Source organism: Dermacentor andersoni, chromosome 1 (genome assembly GCF_023375885.2).
Source record: "Dermacentor andersoni chromosome 1, qqDerAnde1_hic_scaffold, whole genome shotgun sequence".
NCBI classification, from domain to species: domain Eukaryota; kingdom Metazoa; phylum Arthropoda; class Arachnida; order Ixodida; family Ixodidae; genus Dermacentor; species Dermacentor andersoni.
Window position 1 is genome coordinate 2513123 of NC_092814.1, and position 14136 is coordinate 2527258.

The 14136-nt window shown below is 47.6% G+C and overlaps 1 protein-coding gene and 1 long non-coding RNA gene across 2 annotated transcripts in view; one reads left to right on the plus strand and one right to left on the minus strand.

The window, feature by feature from the left end:
- LOC126545625 (solute carrier family 15 member 1) overlaps positions 1-14136 on the plus strand; it is an 809365-nt gene that overhangs the window by 209268 nt on the left and 585961 nt on the right. The window lies entirely within an intron of this gene.
- Positions 9041-11623, minus strand: LOC129380361 (uncharacterized). Its single transcript, XR_008608354.2, has 3 exons — positions 11489-11623; positions 9417-9458; positions 9041-9289 (listed from the first exon to the last, which is right to left on the minus strand). It is a non-coding gene; the product is annotated as an uncharacterized lncRNA (long non-coding RNA).

Sequence of the window (14136 nt, forward strand, 5' to 3'; positions counted from 1 at the left end):
TTTCCTGCACCAAGTTGTCCCTCACTGACGACATCCATATACCTCCGCACGCATCCGTTCTGGCACCTGTATCCTGTTCCGTTGCCTCCGACTCTACCGTACTCTTCACGCCTTCGACTGCTTTCGTTCACCGCCACCTCCTACCACTCCCAACTGCGCTGCTTAGCCTTCAAGCTGGTGCTACTCACCTTCCTATACACAACCACTTCCCATTCTCGATTGCGTTGCTTCGCGGTGAATCTCTCGGCACTGTGGAGCCTTACGACACCATTACCACGTCGGAACTTCCTGTTAGATCGTCAGAGGTCAACACCCTCTACTGTAGTCCCGCACCTGCCGCATCGCCTGAAGACGTTTTCAGCCATGCCATCGACAACGGCTTAAGCCCCACGCAACGCCATGACCTTCTCCGTCTCCTCGAGAAATTTCGCCCTGCTTTTGACAGTCATAGCACTTCTCTGGGCCGAACGACGACTGTATGTCACCGTATTGACACCGGTTCTCACTCACCGCTACGGCAGCGACCCTACCGCGTCTCGTCGACAGAACGACGCGTCATTGATGAGCAAGTAGGTGACATGCTAAAGCGTGGTGTCATTGAACCGTCCGACAGCCCATGGGCATCGCCACTTGTTTTAGTTAAAAAGAAGGATGGCTCGATCCGCTTTTGCGTGGATTACCGCCGCCTAAACAAAATAACCCGAAAGGATGTTTATCCATTGCCGCGGATCGACGACGCCCTCGACAGCTTACAAGATGCAGAGTTCTTTTCCTCCCTCGATCTACGCTCTGGTTATTGGCAGGTGCCTATGGCTGCAGAAGATAAGCCTAAAACTGCTTTCATCACACCAGATGGCTTATACGAATTTCGTGTAATGCCATTCGGACTTTGCAACGCGCCCGCGACTTTTGAGCGGATGATGGACTCTATTCTTCGAGGCCTCAAATGGAACACGTGCTTGTGTTACTTGGATGATGTAGTAGTGTTCGCACCAGAATTCCCTACTCACCTTCATCACTTGGAGCAGGTTTTACGCTGTCTCAGTGACGCTGACCTCCAACTAAATCTGAAAAATGTCATTTTGGGGCACGCAAGCTGACAATTCTCGGACATGTCGTGTCGAAGGACGGCGTTCTCCCTGATGCCTCTAAGCTCCGTGCTGTTTAAGAATTCCCGAGGCCAACGTCTCTAAAAGACTTGCGCAGTTTCATTGGCCTCTGCTCGTACTTCCGCCGCTTTATTCGAAATTTCGCTTCGATTATGGCACCTCTGACAGAGCTTCTTCGGGGAGACCCCAATATTTCCGCGTGGTCCCCGACTTGCGATGATGCCTTCAACGCTACGTCGCCTGCTCACAACACCACCGATACTGCGCCATTTCGATCCAACTGCTCCCACGGAAATCCATACGGATGCTAGCGGTGTTGGTCTTGGCGCTGTGCTCGCCCAGCGAAAGCCCGGCTGCCAAGAATATGTTGTTGCTTACGCGAGCCGCACTCTGACGAAAGCTGAAGCGAACTATTCCGTCACGGAAAAAGAATGTCTCGCGATCATCTGGGCCATCACAAAATTTAGCCCATACCTGTACGGCCGGTCGTTCGATGTCGTTACCGATCACCACGCACTTTGCTGGTTGTCGTCTCTCAAGGATCCCTGCGGCCGCCTAGCCCGGTGGGCACTGAGGCTCCAAGAGTACGATATCCGGGTTGTCTACCGCTCAGGCAAGAAGCACGCCGATACGATGCTCTTTCGCGCTCGCCTGTCCACGCCGACATTGTCAGTGTGTCCGTCCTAGACGACCCACTTCCATTCACTTCTGTCGACATGGCTTTGGAGCAGCGCAAGGACTCCTGGATTTCATCTTTGATAGATTACATCTCCAATTCACTGACACGCCCACCATCCCGAGCGTTACGCCGACAAGCTTCGCACTTCGCCATCCGCGACGGAATTGTCTATCGCCGTAACTACAGTTCCGACGGCCGCAAATGGCTGCTTGTAATACCCCGGCAGCTCCGCACTGATGTATGCGCCGCTTTCCACGCCGACCCTCAGTGCGCACACGCTGGTTTCTTCAAGACCTACACCAGACTACGTCATAGGTTTTATTGGCGTGGTATGTACACATTTGTGCAAAAGTACATTCGCTCTTGCACAGAATGTCAACGCCGGAAGCCTGATCCTTGCCGCCCTTCTGGACCAATGCAACCTTTGCCGTGCCCTTCGCGACCCTTTGACCGGGTTGGGATAGACCTCTACGGGCCTCTGCCATACACAGCTGCTGGCAATCGCTGGGTCATTGTAGCTGTAGACCACCTCACGAGTTATGCAGAAACGGCCGCTCTGCCAGCCGCGACGGCTCGTGATGTTGCCTCCTTCCTCCTTCAACGCTTCGTTCTACGTCACGGCGCTCCCCGCGAACTCCTGAGCGACCGTGGCCGCGTCTTTCTCGCCGATGTCATTCAAGAACTTCTCGCTGAATGCCGCATTATTCATCGCTGTACCACCGCATATCACCCGCAAACAAACGGACTGACAGAAAGCTTTAGCCGAACTCTCGGTGACATGCTTTCGATATATGTCGCCTCCAACCACACCAACTGGGACCTCATCCTTCCCTATGTCACGTACGCCTACAAAACGGCACCCCAGTCAACGACGGGCTTTTCTCCCTTCTTCTATATAACCGCGAACCATCATTTCCCATTGACACTATTCTTCCTTACCGTCCCGACTTATCAGAAGGTACACCTGTTTCCGAAGCCGCCCGGTATGCAGAAGATTGTCGGCAACTAGCTCGCTCCCTTACAACGCAAGAACAAGCCCTACAGAAATTTTGTCATGACGACGGGCGCCCCCACCACCAGTTTTCGCCTGACGCTCTCGTTTGGTTGTGGGTGCCTCCTACTTCGACACCAGGTGTCTCCTCCAAGTTTGTATCCCGATACCATGGGCCCTACCGGGTTCTACAGCAAACTTCTCCGGTGAACTACGTCATCGAACCTCTAACGCCCCCTACGGACCTGCGTCGCCGAGGCCGTGAAACTGTGCACGTAGATCGGCTCAAGCCGTATCACGAGCCCTTCGTCTTGACGACGCCTTAGGCCTCCTGTGCGGCTCCGTCTTCAGCGAGGGGGGAAGTTGTAAGGAAGAAGAAGTGCGCCGTGCAGAGCTCCGCAGCCGGATCGCCAATGCTGCTGAAGTGGGGCTCGGGCTAGACGCTGTTCCTGGTGCGACTGGCTAAGCCTACGCAGTTGCGTCTTCTTGTCCGCGTCCATCGTGCCGTCCACAGCCGTGTCGTACTTCTTTGCCATATGCGGAACAATTAAAATTAATTGCGACAGAGATTCATGATTTCAAGAAAAACCGTAACAAATCAGAAGCTTAATAGTTTTGAAAAGAAGCTAGAAAAATTAGGACACCTTGAAAAACAAGTCTCCAATTATGTGAAAAAATAACTGCGTTAGAGCAACAGCTTTCGATAATGACGAAAAAAAGTCGATGATTTAGAGAACAGAAGCCGGCGATCCAACCTTATCGTTTTTGGCATAAAGGAACAAGAAAATGAGATCACCGAAACACTTCGCGCAGTAGTAACAAATGATATTCTGAAAGATAAACTAGATTTGAAGATATCGGGGATAGAGCGAATTCATCGACTCGGTCATCGAAAGGCAGATAACGAAGGCAAAGTTCGGCCAGTTATCTTCAAACTGCAAGACTACTGTGATAAAGCAAACGTTCTAAAGAACTGCTCTAAACTTAAAGGATCTGATTACTCAACCAGCGAAGATTTTTTACGATATGTCCGGGACGTGAGGAAAAAGTTATGGAATCGAACTAAAGAAAACCGAGACAGGAAAGAAAAAGTAAGGTTGACGTACGACAAGGTGCGAATAAATGGTCGCCTCTTCGCTTGGGACAATGATAGCGACGACATCATAGAACTGACACCAAAAAACGAAGAAACCAATGCAGAACCACGATCCACCCGGTCGCGACGACAGTTACTTTGATAAATCTGAATGCGCGCAGCATTAGCAACAAAGCTGAAGATCTTGAGGCCATCTTGCTAGCACTTAAACCCGATATCGTCACCTTAACTGAAACATGGTTGCACACAAATATTTCTGATCACGGAATTGTTCCACCCGGTTATGTGATTGAGCGGAAGGACAGATGGTCAAAGGGAGGGGGAGTTGCCATTCTCACCAAAAAAGGCATAACCTATGTTGTAATGCCCGCCGTTCCGGAAGTAGAAGCTGTATGGTATAAAATTTATCTCCGTGAAAGTTTTGTACACGTGGGCTCCGTCTATTGACCACCAAGCGCGGAAGCAACGTATCTTAATCCCCTGTATGACTTCATGCAGAAGCACATGCCTGGAGGCAAAATTATCTTGGCTGGCGACTTCAACCTTCCTGATGTAAAGGAGCTCTCTGGGTCCGAGAATGGCAGAAACTAATCGCATTCTAGATTTTATGTTCACATTTAGCCTTAAACAACTTGTTCTAACGCCTACTCGTATTCAGGGAAGCTCCAGCTCTGTCTTAGATTTGGTTTTTGTCACTGATAATTTCGTGACAACCGATACCCATCTAGAAGTGTTAGACGGCTGGTCGGACCGCAAACTTGTCCTGTGTACTCTGCCCATGGCATGTGTTATTCGGAAGAAGGGCCCTGTCAAATATATATTTGCCTTTAATAGGGCAAATGATGCTGTTATCATGACGTATCTTACCCATGAATACCATGACTTCTATAATTTTTGTACTGACGAGCAGTAGCATATTGACGCTGTCTGGCTGAAATTTCGGGCACATATTATGTACTGCATTAACTGTTTTGTTCCGAAAATACCAAAGGTGACTAGAAAACACAATCCGTGGATTACATGCGATATAATCCATTTAAAGCGTAGAATCAAGAGGCCAAGGAAAACTTAAAAGTTATACAAGTACTCTGATTACAGCTCGCGTTTACAATCTCCTACGACTTTATTAAAAGGCAGAATTCATGGTGCTAAAGAGCATTTCAGTAGCACCACTTTAAACCATTTCATCCAGGACTCGCCCCATGAATTTTGGCGTTACATCCACTCTCAAAACAGCAACCGCGAAGCATTCCCAGTGGAAAATAAAGACGGAGCAAATGCCTTTAATAGCTACTTTCAATCTGTGTTTACGTGTGACGCAGATGACTCAACGTACCCATACCCATTTACCTTTGGTTCTCAGCAGAGCACACTAGCTGGCTCTCCAACTATATCCGAAACTGGTATACTTTGTATGTTACTAAATATCGGCGTAAAAAAATGTAGCGGCCCTGATGGAATTCCGAACGAATTCTTAAAACGGAATGCAGAACCTATCAGCAAGTGCTTGCATCTGATATACTCAAAATCAATACGTGAAAGTAGCCTCCCAGCAGAGTGGAAAATTGCTAAAATTATTCGAGTGCATAAATCGGGAGCAGCTTCATCGTCAGCAAACTACAGGCCTATATCTTTGATTTGTACTTGTTGTAAAATGCTTGAGGATGTTATCTTGAAATTTATTACAGCATTTGTAGAAACTAATCAAATCCTTCATCCAAACCAGCACGGCTTCCGCAGTAGGTTATCCACTGTTACGCAGCTAATAGAAATATCCCATGACCTTGCACAAGCCCTTAACAACCAGTCTCAAATCGATATGCTCTTTCTGGACTTATCAAAAGCCTTTGACCGGGTCTCTCACGCGAAACTAATTTTCAAACTTCAGAACATACTCGGAGATGGGCCAGTGACTTGCTGGGTAAGTGATTATTTGTCCAATAGGATGCAGTTTGTGCATCTTGGAGATCATTAATCTGATTCTGTTCCAGTTGTTTCCGGTGTACCTCGGGGCACTGTTCTGGCTCCCCTCCTATTCTTACTCTACATAAATGATATCGCGAAAGAAGTTAATGTTAAAATCCGGCTTTTCGCAGATGACTGCGTGCTTTACCAAAAAGTCGTGAACATTGATGACCAAATTAAACTCAATAACGCATTAGGTCAAATTGGGCAATGGTGCAAGGATTGGCAGATGTCCATCAATTTAGAGAAAACGGTTTCAATGACGGTTACAAAGAAAAAACGAAAATTAGATTATCCTTATTTCATTAATAATGCCATCATCCCAAGTGTTTCCGAGCATCGTTACTTAGGACTCATTTCTTCTGACTTGACATGGACTGCGTATATCCAACAGGTAACCAAGAAAGCAATGCAGAAACTGTTCTTTCTCAAGGGAGTCTTGTGTCACTCTACATTTGAAACTAAATACCTTGCCTGGGTCACACTTATTCGGCCGATCTTAGAATATGCGAATTTAGTCTGCTTTCCGCACACGAAAAATAACATCCACACACTCGAAATGATTCAAAGGAAAGCCGTCCGTTTTCTTTATAACCGCTATAAGCGTACCGACTCACCAACTGAGCTATCACAATGCAATGGCCTTCACACTCTGGCAAGCGTAGCGAAGCTACAGCGTTTGAAATGTTTGTATATGTTACTCCACTACTCATTTAACCTAGACTACTCGGACTTTATAAACCTTAAATCCACTCGCCAAACTCGACAGATGCACCCACATAGACTAGAACAGTTCTCTTGTAATAATAACGCGTTTTTGTTTGCCTACTTCCCACAAGCTGTGTGAGAATGGAATGAACCCGTGTGTTAGCGCGCAAACAACGCTGTCTAAATTTGTTGAGCTTGCCGAGAAGGCAGTCCTTTCTTTTACTGGTTGGTATTGTTTGCGTCTCTATAGGTGTTCCCACCTATCCTGTATTTCTTAAGCCAGGATTGCAAATGTACATATGTGTCGAAATTGTTTACCCACTCCTGTAATAACCCCCATGGGGTTGACAGTATGTTGAAATAAAATAAATAAATAACACTAGGCATCAATGAGGAGAATTAGGGGACCAGAGGGTACAATTCTTTCTGTTAGAACATCAAATGTGCTTTTCTTTAATGCTACATTGCAAATAACAAAGGAGCAGCCGGTTTGTGAGAAGGTGACCGATGCATACGAAAGCTCATGATATTCTGTGCAGTAGAACGGTACCGATGAGGTGTTATGCGCACAAGTGAACATTTTCATGCAAAAGGACATCCTGCAGTTAAATCTTTTGGAGACCGTGCCAAACTTAAAAAAAACCTCAGTGGAGTTTTTAAAACAACACAGTGGAAGGCAGAGAGTGCTCAATTTGTTGAAAATGCCTAAAAATTATTAGATTATTCATTATGTTTACTGCTCGTTAAAGATTCAAAGACTGTTCTCTACGGGTGCTGTAAACAGGCACCATGCTTTTCCAGTCACAGCAACAATGATCTGTGGCGCAGACAGGGAGAAATGCTTATGAAGTTTATTCAAGAGTATGCCCTACAAATTACACCCCGCTTCACATTCCAATCACAGAGAGATTCAACAAGAGCGTACACTCCCATAGAGCCCAACGGCCGAATTCACTGTAGCGCAACAAGCGGATGGTATTAACACCTTCCGGTTTCGGGCGCGTGCGTTTTGAACGCCAGCTGGTATTGGCCTCGAGCTCCACCACTGGAAAAGCTGGCGCCACCGTCGGCGTGACGTGCTAGGAGGGATCACGTGGACATAGCGGCCGCGTCGGCTGCTTCGGGCGCGCCGAAGCGAGCTGAAAACGAGTTTAAATTCCCTCGTACGCTGCGGTCCTCATTTAGTGGCGAAATTTTCCCGCTTCGATTGTCTCCTTTACAACGCTTCAAAGCACTACAATAGGTAGTGGCTGCCTTTGAAGGCGCGCAACATGGTAGGCTACTGCTCAGTGCCGCAGGGCCAGACGCACGTAACGGAGGCCGGTGTCAGCCTTATTCACACGTAGCCGCAGGACAAGAAGCTGCGTGAAGCTCGGCTCGCGAAACATAAAACCGGCAAACAGTCATCGGCTACAACTAGGGTATGCAGCAAGCACAGACGCGAGGAAGATTTCTGCTACGACGCCGGGTCTGCGATGTTCGGAAAACGTGCGCTGAGACGCTCGCCCGAGTCCGCTGCCCGACTAATGTCATGACGGTTTCGGTCTATGAACTTGTCGATGCTATAGATACTGGCAAGTTCACTGGAGTGGAAAGGCAGCGGCAAGAAGCACATTTAAATAAAGCATGGCATATGGTCATGTTTGTGTTATGAATTAATGCACTGGATTACAAAAAGAGGAGCAGCGGGAAATTGCACGCTGAGAACAGCGATAAACATACAGTGCGACGCAACTCGAGAAATAATATTGAAAGGTTAAAGAATTTAGAAGAAAAAAAGATTGAATCGTCGCGACGGCACATTACAGTCCCCGTAGGCGTGGAAGTCTCTGCAATGAAATATTTTTGAACAGCTCTGATAGCGCCCACGCAACAATGGTTGCTTGTATACTGTCAAATGCTGATATTCTGCGGCCTAAAGCTCATGGCACGGTGAGAAAACGCGCGCGCGGAGAAAGCGAAACAGTGCGCGGACAAGCATGCAGACGCACAGTCGGTCGCTGCGAATCTGCGCGATCGCTGCATTAAGGCTTCGTTCTGTTACGCTCCATTTAGTTATACAAACACTAAGAACATATTTCACATAGTTTGCTCTCGGCGTTTACCTACCTTTCACGCAAGAAGCCGGTTCGGGAGACTCCATCGCGGCGACCGCGCGCAGTAGCGTTCACTGTACGCATTCGGTAAAGAGATAGCGTCTGTAAACGATTCTGTGCTTTCAGTTTGCCTAAGATTATTATTTAGACACTAAGAAACTTCTCTCGTTTCGAAAGTACGTACAGAAATGTCCGGGAGAGGTCGCGCGTGGTGTTTTCAGTGAGCGCTGACAGCAAAACCTATGAGGAGCGCGCCACGTGATCCCTCATACTACGCCAGCGAGGCGCTTCCGATAGATGGCGACTCCGTAACTCCTCGCCGCCAATACGCCAAGCCGGCTCCGCTGATCGGTGCGGCATTTATCTTGATTTTTTTTTTCGCTTCTACTGCTTAACCAAGCGCGGACTTCGCGCAGAATCGTTTGATTGTTTAGTTAAAATGATTGCGAACGATCTTTGCAAGCCTCCACCGAATCTGTGTCAGGTGCAATTTCATAAAGAAAACGCAAGACGTCTTCTGAAATGATGACATGTTCATTTTGCTCTATATAAATGCTCGTTCCGGCCTTCTTGTGCATTCATCCAAAGTTGCGGTACCAGGTAAGCAGCAGTCGTTGCCGTACGAAGCTCCACGGATGCCATCAGCTGAAAACAAAGTAAATTACAAGCATGTATCATTTTGGTATATTGACCTAACAGGAATATTGCGTGTAGAGGAGAAATGTGCGTAAGTGGTGAATGAGCGGCTACAGATAAATTCGCTTTTACATACATTTCGTAGCAAATAGACTCCTCCCAAACGATGCCATAAAATCTGAAAAAAAAAACATCCGATTTTCAAGTATCCCTCCCTTTCCGGGCATTATTTCCCGCACTTCAAGAGCACAAATACAAGGGTGACTGTGCGTTTCCAAAATAACTTGGCCTCAGTCGACGCCATGGTACGCCAAGTTCACACAGGTGGCTACAAGACATGCTCTCACCAGACCAGGGGCCCTATAACGTCAAACTATTCCAATATGTTTTTATTCCATTCTCCTGACGTCAAATTCGCGTAACCGCCGAAGCAAGCATCGGGCGGTCACCCCCAGGGTTGTCTGAACAGACCAATGAAACCTTCTCTTCGTTCATAGGAGGTCACATTTGTTTGCTTGAAAAACGAATAACGTTGCCTACACTGAGCGGCTTGTCTTATCTAATTGGCTGACAAAAGGCGAGGAGAACGCTCAAGTGGAGAGATTCGATGGGGCCGAGCCACTGCAGTGAAAATCAATAACCGGATCAGAGGGTGGTGCCGGCGTCTGGGATGGGTTCGCTTTCGCTTACTTAGCTTGTGGTGGCTGGTCGAAAATCGCGGCGGCATGCAACGGCAGCTTAAGAATGACGGTGAAACGAATCCTCAACAACAAAGAGTTGGCAGAACGAGGTCGTAAACGTCCCGAAAGTGCTCGAAAACGTTACACGGCCATGCACAAAATTTTATTCTAGGCGAATAAACCGATGCTCTCCGGCAGGTGCTACTCGCCACTGCTTGAGTGATCGGCGGCAGCCATCTTTCATTCGAACGGGGCAGCCTGCCGCTATTCAGAAGAAAATTCAGTTTTGTTCGGCATATTGATGCATCTTGAACGCGTACACGTCACTTTGACGCGGTGAGTTTTCGCAGTTTTGTGACGTCGCGTGACAGGCTGGTGAAGTGGGTGCAGTCCGAAAACTTGTGACCAATAGCCGAGGGTTAATGGCGAAAAGGGGTCGAATCAGAAATAACTTTTTGTTTTGGTCGGTAAAATAATGCATAATCAGTGTGTACACGTCATATCAGATGGGGAGCTGTCACGGTTTTGCTGACGTCGCGTGACAGACAGGTGAAGTGGGGGTGGTCCAAAAACGTTTTTGACCAATCGCGGTGGGCTGATTTCAGAAATTGAATAGAAAAGTTTGGAATAGTTTTATGTTGTAGCGCCCCCTGTTACACGCTCGCAGAATGCCTTCTAGTCGCAGTCATGATAAATTTGGGGTTGCAAAGCCTGTTTTCAGTCCCTCAGAAGACAGATATGTCATGTTCTTGAGCTTCTCGGCGTTATCTTTTACGCATCCTGCCGGCGCAAGCAATACACTCCCGTGTTATCACTCTTGGCAATAGCTCGTCGCGTTTTTGACAAGCGTGAGTACCGAAATAAGGTTGACGTTGTTGCAGGGCCATAAAAAGCATCACAAGCTTGTACCACTAAAATTCAGTACACGCAAAACTAACTCGCCACGATTGGCTTGCTTTTTTTGGCTAACAGCTTCACAACCCCAGGCGCGGCGAGCGTGCCTCAAAAGTATTAGAAAATGTTACGAGATCAATTACAATAATTTTCGGGGTCAGAAAATGCGTCACGAACTTCTCCCAGTAAGATTCAGTACAGGCGAAACTAACTGCGGCTCAGCCGAGCTGCTTTTCGCTAACTGCGCCACTATGCCGAGCGCGCCCACTGTGCTTGCAAAGTAACCCAAACTGTAACGAAATCAGTTACAGTAATGTCTATGGTCGGAGAAAGCGCCCAAACTTGTCCCGGTAAGACTCGGTACCCGCGAAACTGCGTCACCCGGCCGAGGTGCTTTTCGTCACAAAGCCAGGTGCTGTGAGCGTGCCCAAAACTACCGAAATAAGTTATAATAATGCTTGGGCTCATAGAAAGCGTCGCAAACATCCCCCAGTATGAGTAATTAACTCACGTTAACTAGGCTTGGACTGCGGGGCTGTTTTTCGATAACTGCGTCACTATATAGGTTCAGTTTTGTGCAGTAAGCCTAAATGTGCCTGAAGTGCGTCGCAGACTGTCAAACAAAATTCCTCACCTTGCTGTCGTCCAGTAGTGCAGTGGTGCCGTGTCGAAATGCGCACGGAACACAAGAGAACGCCAGGAGCCCGACAAACGAGCTACATCCAAAAGAGACGGGTCGCCGAGCTCGCGAGCTTCACATGCGCAGCTGGCCTCGCTCGCTTGGGTGGCATGCCTGGCGAATGACGCATGCATAGTCTGGCGTGCCGCTAGCTTGTTGCTGGGTGACGCAAGAAAAATAAGTCGCTAAGCATAAGTTCATTTACACGCAAAACGTTTTTAGGTTTAGCGGGCAAGAATAAAAAAAAAATAGAACGTTGTCTGCAAGTTAATTTCATTCTTTTTTTCCGATGCTCGCGTCAACTAATGGATGGGGTTGGCACTAGGCGTGACCTGTTTACCGTTGCCACTTTTGATCGGGTGTCCCCTCTTGTTGAATGTCTTTCTCCATGTTCCAATCTCGTAGAGGAGGAGGAGGAAGAAGCTTTATTTTCTGGAAGAGGATCCACACTCCACAGTAAACTAGTGTACCCTAAGCGTTGCTGTTGCCAATCCCTGTGTACTAGTAGTTACATATAATATGGCAGTTATAATTGTTTTTCCACAAGCTGTAGTTACTACAAGCTTAGAACGACAGAAAGCTGAGCTAGTTTGTAAGCGTTCATAATGCAAAAAAGGGGTAAGGTGTGGAGACACGTACGCAAGAGAAGTGGACAACACGAATGTCGACTATCAAATGAAGGAAGCACTGAGGCGAAAAAAGAAAGACGAAACAAAACTCATCTGCGCATGCTCTAGAATCCTAGCACCACGTGTCAATCAGGGTCACGTTCCGGTCTACGTGAGAGATAACTGTTAAGGCACTTGATCTCGTCCTTAAGTAAGATAATCGAAGGCTAACTCACGCACGCAGTTCCACCATTATTCATATACCATGCCTCGACCATAAGACGCGTATCTTCATTCCTATGCCTGTACAATATCGCGCATTCATCTAACTCAGGAGTGCAGTTACAATCTTGGCAATGTAAGGAAGGATTAGATGGCGATCCACCGGTTAACGACCTTTTATGTTCCAATAGCCTCGAGCGATACACCGCCCCGTTGGTCTTACGTAGAAATGGCCATAGGTAAAGGGAACTTTATATACCCCACCCATACGACAGTCAGTAAAATTGTTGTTCCTGATATGCTTCACTGGACAAATTATTCACCTGCTCCTTTTTCTCTGCATGACAGCGCATATCTTTCCTAGCTCATTGGGAGCATTAACACCATATTTACTGCAACTATTTTAAGCCTGTGCTATGCTGAATGAATGTAAGGAATAGCCACTACTCTTTTCTCGCTATTACTGCTTTCTGTAATCACGTCCATCCCCCTCGAAATCGACTTCTTTAGGCCTTGAGCCACAGTGGCCACTGTTATGCTAGGATAACCTGCTTCTAACAGGCGCCGGACCTGTGCATGGCGCCTTGTTTAGCATTTTCGCCTGCTAGACCACCATCCAGTGAGGTCAGTATAATAACATATTACCTAAGAGAACTTAATTTGGCTAATAATGAAGGGGTGCTTGTCCACCAGCACTCCAACGTCACTAACAGTGATCACCTACACAGCTAAGTAGATAGTCATGATTCAGGTAGCAACATGCTGAGAGAGAAAAAATCCACTCACTTTGAGAGCAACAATACTGCGATAACTCCAGAGGGATGGATCCATTTCAGACAGCAGACCTCAGCTCCAGCAGGACAACAGCAACAAGTCTTTCAGTAAAAGAAAATGATTCATTAGTAGTTACCTTCTTCCTGCTGAGTATCAATACCATGGGATTTTCACGCACATTGTTGCGTGTGGAAAGACAGACAGAAGTAGCTATTTACAGGCTATTTACACTGGAGCCAGGCAGCCAGGCCGACACTCGCTCGCGCCAAGCGCACCGACCAACTTCATCGTCGTTCTCGCGGTGGCTCGTCTCTTGAGCATCGCTCGATGATATCGTAATACTACCGCCCCTGGCGGCAAAAGCACCGTCATGGTGCTGTTAAATATCCAAGGTGTGTGGAGAGTTGTAGGGCTTGAGTCGGGTGACGTAGACAATGTCACTGGTTGTCACAGCGGATGACGTAGTGGGCGTAGCTAGAACGATTTCATAGGTGATATCGGTCACTTTGCGGAGCACGCGATATGGGCCTGTGTAACAAGAAAGCAGTTTTTCACAAAGGCCAACTTTACGCGATGGTGTCCAAAGCAACACGAGGCTGCCGGGCACAAAATGGACATCACGGTGACGGAGGTTGTAGCGTTGCTTCTGCTTGGCTTGATACACTTGTAGGCGAGCGCGCGCAAGTTAGCGAGCATGGTCAGCATGGGTGATTGCATCACGGGCATAATCACTAGTTGAAGATGTGGTGGATGGAAGCACAGTGTCCAGTGGTACCATTGGTTCGCGGCCATACAAGAGGTAAAACGGGGAAAAGCCAGCAGTTTCGAGACGGGAAGAGTTGTATGCAAAGGTAATGTAAGGTACAGCCAGGTCCCAGTCACGGTGGTCGTCGGCAACGTATTTGGATAGCATGTATGGAAGGGTGCGGTTCAAGCGCTCAGTGAGGCCGTTCGTTTGGGGGTGGTAGGAGGTGGTAAATTTATGCCGTATTGAGCAGG